Below are 10,007 nucleotides of genomic sequence, written 5' to 3'. Positions count from 1 at the left end.
TCATCAGCTCCCCCGAGATCATCTCCTCCTAAGCCTTTTCATGATGCTGCCTCTGAGAGGCTTGCTATGCATCTGGCCCAACAACAAAGCTCAATGCCTTCCTCCCGCGCTAAAGGAATTTCTATAGAGGAAGGCCACTCAGGAGAGGATGATTCCACCATGCATGAACTTAGAAAGGAAATCGGCGTGCTAAACCAGAAAAACATTGAGCTTGATATTCGTGTAGCTGATCTTGAAGCTGAAAAAGTTCAGTTTAACATTCGTGTTGCAGATCTTGAAGCAGATAAGTCTCTGAAATCAAAGCAAATCTCTGATCTGCAAACACACCTGGGAGCCTTAACTGCAAGCAATTTTGACTTGAAGAAGAAATTGGCAGAGGAACTTGGCGACAAGTTCAAATCATCCGTTCAAGAACTCAATGATGGCCAGTCATCTCAAGATCCCCATGTCGTCCCGCCTACTAAAAGAAGAACTCGGATCGTTGATCGTTTTGAAAAGGAACCAGTTCAAGCACCCAACATTGTTGCACTACAACGCGCTAAATTAGCATCATCCAACAAGAAAAAGCAACTATTGTTCAAGAAGAGCTCAGATCAGAATGCTCCTGGAGATCAACCCACAGTCACCGTCACTAATCTTGAAAAGAAGAAATTTTGACATAGGTACGGTGATAGATCAGGAACTGTCTCATGGGGCTTTCATGACCAGTTAAACATGTGGTTAGTGAAACGCAAAAGCTCAAGCGTGGAGTATTACAAAGACTGCCATGATTTCAGTTCATGGACAAGGGTTGATCTTTCAGAACTATCTAGTTCTCCATTTGCAAATCCATCAGGTAATCCACAGGCAACTCATTTCAAGATGTATTTGGAGAACCAAGTACAGAAGGGATTTCCTAACATGAAGACTGCTGAGTCCTTCATTAAAAGATTCCTGACATACTGGATCCCAAGACAAATCAGCCTTTCCAGACTGTGATGTGGCCACCGACCAATCAAGTTAGGCAGATTCCTGTGTTGCAGAACTTTTGTGATGGATCTCTTGCGAAAATGCATTACTGGGTGTATGATGAAACCACTGCATCTACTGTCATTAAGTTTCAAGATGGTTGCTTTCGCCTGTTCGACAAAAGAGACCTACTTCAATTCGGAAAGTGGGATTCTCATCATTTGGCACAACATCAGATCAAAGTTGCTGAAGAGATCTTCGAGAGTGCTGCTAAAGAATACACGTCAATGGTTGTATAGATCATCTCAAAAGAGATGTGGAGTGGCGCGATGGGGGGTCCGATGTGCTTAAAGTTGAAAAGGATTAAGTCAAAGCTAGCCTCAAACCAAGGGGGAGATTGAAGGGTCTAGTTTATGGTTTGTGCTAGGCTATCTGATGTATAGGTCTTAATGGGTCTTTTGTCATGTAATTGTGTTGTTTGGATGTGTTTACGGCCAAGAGTTTGTTTACGGCCGTAAACAGGTTTACGGTCGTAAACCTATTTACGGCCAACCTTTCCCCTTTATATAGGGCTTGTCAGAGTCTGTTGTCAGTTGTTGTCAACTCATAGAGTTTACGGTCTCTCTGTATGTGTATCCAAGTTTTACCTGACGTTTCTTTGATATAAACATGTGCAAAGCTTGGTTTAATCTTCTTCTACTCATTTATAATCTTGTTTGATTGTTATTTGTTTGATCACTGGTTCGGATCCAAGGTTTCATGGCCTTACAAATCATGGATTGTTGAAATGGTTAAAATCAAGAAGATTAATCATACTTCGTTCCAAAACAAGTCTTAGAGTTATACTCTAAGATTGTAACTTGAGTGACATATCTTAAAGAAGGTTTATAACACTTGTCAAATGTAGAGTAAAATGTTTTCTACTCTTGTACATCTGAAATGGGTAAGTTGTGATGTTTTGGATAAAACAAAGACCAACTAAGACCAATTGTGTGAAGTGTTTTTCTTGATAAGAATCAGCACTAACTCTTGAATATTTGTTTTTTCAAGTAATGGTTCTTGACATGAGAAACATATATGTCAAGAGGTTAGTGGGAGTCTTAAAGATCTTGAAAAGTTTTAAGAACTAATCAAGGGTGCTGTTTATCACTAGCACACGACTTAAGGTTTGTAACCTATCGTGTTGACATTTTCTTGTTTCTGTGCCCATTCCAGTTAAAGTTGACTGTGCATGTGAGTTCTATGGGTTCTCCATTGATTGCATAACACTTGGAAGACATGGTAGGCCCTTGTGCTGCCAACTGGTAGGAAAATTAAGATTGAACAAGTTCAGTCCATAAGAGTTTGGATTTGTCACTAACCTTATCTTATGATTATGGTTTGCCAAATTCACATGGATAGGAACACATACACCATAAAATCTAAGAGTCATAAGGTTTCTCTCCGATTCATGAAAATGATGGTGAGGAAACGCTTTCACTAAGTAGATTTTGAATAGATAGCAATTATGATATTTGCATTCTCAAAGTCGTTAGTGGAGCGTGTGTGGTTAACTGGCACACTAACATGGACTAGTGAGAATGGCAAAAGGTCTAAACATTATGGTTACGGCATCCCTCTTCATAATTTTTTAGACACACATGTGAGTTGTCTAAGGAAAGGTGTATGAGTTTGAAAAGCCTAGATAAACTCTTATAGAAGCATCTCGTATCAGAAATCTGAACTTTGGTAAGAAAGTCAATGAGTATTGATTTCTAGAAGTCCAGCTGATTTCTGGATACATGTCAAAGCTAGTGGGAGCATAAGTGTTATGCTAATAATTATCATGTTAGTGGGAGCATGATTGTTATGTTAAGTATTGCAAGTTAGCAATGTTAATTATAGAAAACAAAAGTTTCAATTTGCAAAGATGCAGGGTTTGAAAAGTTGTTTTCCTATAATTAAGGGAGAGGAAATTATACTTCATTCCAATTCTAAAAGCTTAGATTGAGATTTTAATCAAAATTTTCAAGTATATATATGAATGTTATGTTGGAATGGTTCAACATAAGGAAATTCTATATATGAGAACATTGTTTTCTTTCTAAAATTCGATTATGATTACGGCATCCCTTTGCATAATTCGAATTATGAGAACATGGCAAATAGAAATAGAAATATTATAGAAAAAGACTGGTCTAGTATCATGTCTTTATGTGAGACATCATGAATCGTGTCCCATGTGCTTTGGATATAGGATCGATTACATGTGCTATAATATTAATCCGTTCTAATTTTCCAAATGTCTAGGGCATTAAGAGGGGGAAAAGTCTAGAATTAGATATGACTAAAATGATTAAGCAATTGTCAAGGACAATATGAGGTTTACCAAAGATTGGTTGCTCATGGACAGTTGGAATTATGGTATAAATTTTTGGAAAGGACCATATTGACATATTCTGAAAAGAGGCAACTCTTATTCAGAAGTGATAGTCAGAATGGTAATATGGAAATGTTTCATAGGTGGAAGCTATTCATTAAATATGTGTAAGATTAGAAAACTTAATGCAAGAAGGACGTTCAAAGGAATGTACTTTGAATTTGAGACTTCGTTTCCATGGAATTGATCTCCATTGGAATACTCTATAATGTCTGTTGACAGGTCTTTGTGACTTTGTGCATAGTTATTACAAGAGGATCAATGCATATAAGTTTAGAATCTAACAGATCGGTAAATGGGAGGAATTTGGAATTCTTACATTTACGATAAGGATTTGGGATTGTGAAATGAGAATCATTGGAATTATGTTCAATTGATCTATTCCACAAAGTAAGGATCATAGACAAACATAGTGTGCATACTTGGAGTATGACATAGCTATTGTTTAAACAAACATAGTGTGCATGCTTGGGGCATGGCATGACTATTGTTTCAATTCAAGTATTAAGTTGATTATTCGAAACATTATACAATGAATAATGAGTAATCAATATGGCTCAAAAGGTTCAGGGCCATATAGGATTAGTATTATTCTTGTGTTTCACTTTGCATGTTTTGACTTCGCGAATAACTAGGTTATTCAAACCGTCCACAGTCGATCATACTTTGGAAGTAGGTATTGAGGCAAGACTGTCATGAATGGGTCTGTAGTTTGTATAGGTGGCCTAGACATAGCTACAATATTCATGAGAGCTCCTGGAATAAGATTCGAGTATTGGATTAAACACACGCTCATTTAAATCACTTCATGGATTTTACCACGGGTGATCATGAGACGATAATATCTTATATTCTTCAAACGGAGAGATATGAGTTGCAGTCTAGAAGTCGGTTGCACATTGATAATGTGAAAACGCACCAGTAACTTGGTGTTATAAAACGCATTGTTGTGTGTGATTTGGTGCGTAAATAGAGCAAGCATATGAGTCGAAGTTTATCCATTCCATTTACCATTGGAGGGATAAAAGCGATATATGTGGGCCCCTCGATGATTTAGTGATGACAAACGTAAGTGCTCGGCCGGGCCTGGACTAATTTGATTTGTTCAATTAGTCAGTCATCATAAATCGGAAATCGGGAAACAACAGATGGAAAGAGAGAATGATAATAATCCATGTCTCGGTCCATATGATATCTAGAATGGAGGAATATATGATCCCTTATCTAATGGACGCGTCATTGATTTGGTCAGAGTTCGACAGCGGCTTTTAAGAGCTACGATTGCTAATCAGGTTGCAGAGTCATACTTGCAATAATAGTTATTAGAATTATCCAAGTGGGAGACTGTTGGATTAGTGTCTAAGTCGATAACTATAATTAGTATGTACTTGACCCGATTTGGCGTTGTCCATTTGGGTTGCATGGCATCGGAACAATTTGGATAGACTGTTGTGAGAAAATGATATTTATGATTTATTAATATATTATAAGTTCTAATATATTAATATGAAATCATATTATTTAATTAGTATTGATCAAGAATTAATTTGGAATTAATTACTAAATATATGGGGATTGATTATGTAAATCATTCATTCTTATATATATAGGCTTATGATCCATAGTTCTTCATGTTGGGCTAAACCTATGGGGTAACCCATGGATACTCCATGGAGGTTAAAACCCATGGAACATGAGGAATATGCAAATTCATGAGTTACATGGTGTAACCCTAATAGCCACAATATATAAAGACCCCAAAGCTCAAGAAATCGGCCCTAAGGATTCACATGAGAGGGCTAGCCGATTTTCAGCGTAAGTACTTTTCTCTCAAGTTATTCTAAGTTGTTGGTGGTGTTGTGTGAACCATTTGAGGTGTCACATTTGGGGCACTAGGCTCTAAAGCTCCATTGAATCAAGCTACAACAAAGAGGTATGTCATTCTACTAGATTCTTGTATTGTATATACTTCATATTATGCTAGTTAGGATGAAACCTTGGAATATTGAATATTTGCATGTATAATAGAGAAAACACCTTCCACCTTCTTCAATTCCTTCAAAGGTATGAGCTTTATACCTCAAAGGACTTGCACATTGAGGGATGATTCTGGATCTCAAAGCTTCATACAAAGCAACACACCTTCCACCTTCTTCAATTCCTTCAAAATGAGGAAAATAAGCACCAAATTCTCCTCAAGAGCTCAAATACACATCAATGGAGGATAAGGGTCGATTTCTAGGGTTTTTGAGGTTTAGAGGCTGGTAAAGAGGCCAGCCTTAGGGACTTAAGGTGTTTATATAGGGTGTAACACCCTAAAGTAGGGTTTCATTAAGTTGTGTGTACACCCCGCGTACGTACCCGGAGTCCTGATCAAGCCTCGCATCAGTACGCTAAGCGTACCATGTGGTACGCCCCGTGTACTAGCTTCTTAGCTAGTACGCCAAGCGTACCCAACGATACGCCCTACGTACCAACACCAAAGGCCAATATACAATACAATTAAACAAGAAGCAACAAAAGGAAAGATACCTAATTTAAGTGTTACAATTCTCCCCATATTGAATTAGACTTCGTCCTCAAAGTCCGCTACTCCAACTACCTCAGGATAGTGCTCTATCATCTCCTCCTCCGGCTCCCAAGTCCACTCCAAACCCTTGTGGTGCTGCCATTGCACCTTCACCAACTCCACACCCTTGTTCCTCAAGGTTTTTGTCTTCCGATCCAGAATCGCCACCGGTCCCGCAATATAATTCAGGCAGTCATCCACCTAAATATCCTCCAATGGTACCACTGCGGAATCATCCACTAAGTACATCCGCAACTGAGAGACATGGAACGTGCTATGAATCTGACTGATCTCATCTGGAAGATACAAGTGATAAGCAACCCGGCCCACCCGAGCCAAAACCCTAAAGGGATCAATATACCTGGGGCCCAGCTTGCCCCGCTTCTTTAACCAGATGACACCTTCAGGAGGACCATATGTCCCACTTGAAAGTATAAATATGACCGGCGCTTGTTGGCATAACTCTTCTGCCGACTCTGAGTTGTCAGGAGCCTGCTCTGAACTTGCTGAATCAGCTCAGTGGTCTTGAGTACCACTTCGGTACTCCCCATAACCCGCTGACCGACCTCGCCCAACAAATTGGAGTCCTGCATTTCCTCCCGTAGAGCATCTCAAAAGGAGGTCGATCAACCCTTGCGTGATAACTATTGTTATACGAAAATTACGCTAATGGAAGATACGTATCCCAACTCCCTCCAAAATCCAACACGGACGCTCATAGCATATCCTCAAGGGTCTGTATAGTTCGCTCACTCTGACCATCGGTCTGCGGATGGAATGTTGTGCTGAAGTGGAGACGAGTGCCCAAATCATCATGAAACTTCTTCCAAAACCTTGAAGTAAACTGGACATCTCTGTCAGAAACCACCGATATTGGCACCCCATGACGTGTCACAACCTCCCTGATATAAATCTCAACCAACTTCTTTGCATAAATACTCTCCTGAATCGGAATGAAATGCGCGCTTTTGGTCAAACGATCCATGATGACCCAAATCGAATCCACTCTGCGCGCAGTCTAGGGTAGCTTCATGATAAAATCGATGGTAATCTCTTCCCATTTCCACACAGGAATCTCCAACGGTTGTATCTTGTCGTGAGGTCGCTGATGTTCGGCCTTGACCTTCCTGCAGGTCAAGCACCGCTCCATGAACCAAGCCACATCCCGTTTCATGCAGGGTCAGCAGTAATCAGAACGAAGATCCATATACATCTTCGTCGCACCGGGATGAATGGTGAACCTAGATTTGTGCGCCTCCTCCATCAAAACATGGTGCACATTGCCCCAATATGGAACCCAAACCCGCCGATGCAGAGTCAATAACCCACGGCTATCATAATCGTAGAAAGCCACCTGACCCATAATACGCTCACTTTTTCGGTGCTCTTCCTTTATAGCCTCGACCTGAGCCTCACGAAGTGGTGTAATCACGGTCCTCTCACGGTCATCCTCAAGCATATGTCTCTGATCCTCAAGCATTAGTGTCTAAGCCCGTAACCATATTTAGTAAGTACTTGACCCGGTTGTGCATGGTCCTTTTGGGTTGCCTTCGCCAAAGCAACTTGACTGGAGAAATAATAGAGAAAGAGGTTATTATGGTTTATTAATATATTATATGAATAATATATTAAAAGAGAAATCATATTTATTTAGTTAACATTGGTCGAGAATTAATTAAGAATTAATTTTGTGATCAAAAGAAGTTAATTGAACTAGGGGGACTGAACAGTAATTATGTGATAGTTGCAAAGCAGGGCAAAGGATGCCCTATATGATAGGGTGGACGAATTCGTCCATGATAAGGTTTCTAGGGTTATCCTTTGGGCTGTTTGGTGGCTAAGCAACCAGATAAGGATAAGGACGGAAACCCTAATTCCTACACATATATAAAGACCCCTTGGCATAAGAAATTCGGCCACTGGATACCTAGGGTTCCTAGAGTTGAATTTCATACCTCCCCTCTCTCTCTTGCCTCTCCATTCTCTCTTGGTGTTTGTGAGCCATTAGAGGTACTATACTTGTGGTACTTGCTTTCAAAGACAAGAAGATTCAAGATACAAGTTATTATTACAACATAACAACAAGAGGTATGTATTCCATTCTCCTTTATGATTTCGAAATTACCTAGGAGCATGTTAAGTTTCTTTTGTGTTCATAATGTTGTATAACTAATAGTGAAAACATAGATTCGTATCTAGGGTTGCATGCACAAATAGGATTGTGTGTATAAAACCCATCAGTGGTATCAGAGCTTTTTGGTTTTGTTTTCAATTAGATTTTATACAAAAGTATGATTTTGACATATTAGGGTTTATAGCAAATAAACCCTAAGGGCATGATTTTCAAAATTTGGGTTCCTAAACCCTAGATTTCGAAATTTTGATAGGGTTTCCCAAACCCTTTCCTTAGCCCCCAAGATTTCGAATTTTAGGGTTATCCAACCCTAGAGTTTTCGAAATTGCCTCCTCCCCAAGATAAGATTCCTAAATTTTAGGGATTTGGATAATGTCATATCTTGTAATTATCTCTTTAATTGTTTAATATGGGAATTAAAGATTTTGAATTATCCCATCCCAATTTTCGAATTTTAGGGGATTTAAGGGATTAGGTTAAATTAATTGTTAATTTAATAGATAATCCTTCAAGATTTGATAATTCAAATTAATTGTTTAATTTTGGGATAATTATTAAATCAAAGTTTTAATATTTAAAATTTCAAATTAAAAGATTTTAATTTTCAGAAAATTTAAATTTGATTAAAACCCTAATGATTTTCAAAACTTGCCCTTAAATTTTGGAATTTAAATTTTAATTAAAAGTTTAATTTTAAAATGTTAAATTCTAAAACCCTAATTTTTGAAAAATTCAAATTGTACCCTTATGGTTTTATTAAATTAATTAAGTGTATAATTAAAAGAGAGTTAATAAATCCATAATGATATGGTTTACATTTAATTAAATTAAAAGTGTAAAATTAGACCACATAGTATTTTAAAAGTGTAAAATCCACCCTTATACTATATGTAAACTTAAAAGTCTAATATTATATATGTATAACTTAAATGTCAGTCTTACCGTTATTAAGCCTCATTCACGAAGCTGGTCTATAAGGGGTGTTTAAGGAAGCGGCCTATAAAATGACCGCCATTGGGTATCCACTCGTACCCACCGCACTCTTGACTAGTGGAGGGTCGTTAGCCAAACGGGTAAGATAGGGCAAACCCTTTCCATTAAAAGTATAATGAATTATAAAGTAACTAAATGTTTTATATAATTCCCAAATCTTAGTTACTTTAGGCAAAAGTGAATTCGATGCAATTCCATGAAATTACACTTTGTACCCTTACTAAGACGTTAGTGGAGCGTGTGTGGTTAACCGGCACACTAAATGGGTTCTAAGCAAAGGTAGCGAAGGGGGACTCGATGTTTGTCATAGTTAGGTGGAGCGTGTGTGGTTAATCGGCACATCGAATAGGTGACTGTAACATTGGGGGCACCATGTATATTTGCATGGTTATTCACACCCTGTTTTGTGATCCTCGGCATACCAGTCACAAATCGAGGGGCATATCGAGATTTAAACATGCCATTGAAAAGTTCAATGAATCTCAAAGGATCTACGAGTTTTCAATACATTTAAAACTTAATCTCTTTTTCGTTTTTCATGGTGGAAAATTATTGAATCGTCATTCACTTACCTTCAAATGTTCTGCAATTTGGGTTATGGCATCCCTCTCCTAAGTTGTAGAGTATTGTGTTGGGTCCTAGCCTTAATATCTCGTTCGGGTGTTTTATTAAGGAATCAATCAACTAACTTGAATTTTCTCCCGTTTTGTAGATGTCTGATTCTAACTATGGTCTTCCCAAATCCCTTGGAACAAGCTTTCCACATGAAGATGATATTCCACGATTCGATCGAGTAACAAGAGATCATGCTTCACTTCCTCCACCTCCTCCTATTGTTCTTCCTAACCCACAAGTTCAATGGCTTGAAAAGTTCAAGCTCACTCAAGCCCTTTTAGCAAGTAAACATGAAGAAGGAAAGTCAGTGTGTACACACGTCTTAGAGA

This window comes from Lactuca virosa, chromosome 4 (genome assembly GCF_052849685.1).
Source record: "Lactuca virosa cultivar CGN04683 chromosome 4, Lactuca_virosa_CGN04683_v6, whole genome shotgun sequence".
NCBI lineage: Eukaryota > Viridiplantae > Streptophyta > Magnoliopsida > Asterales > Asteraceae > Lactuca > Lactuca virosa.
The sequence above is the reverse complement of the archived record's forward strand: the minus strand, read 5'-3'. Positions refer to the sequence as shown.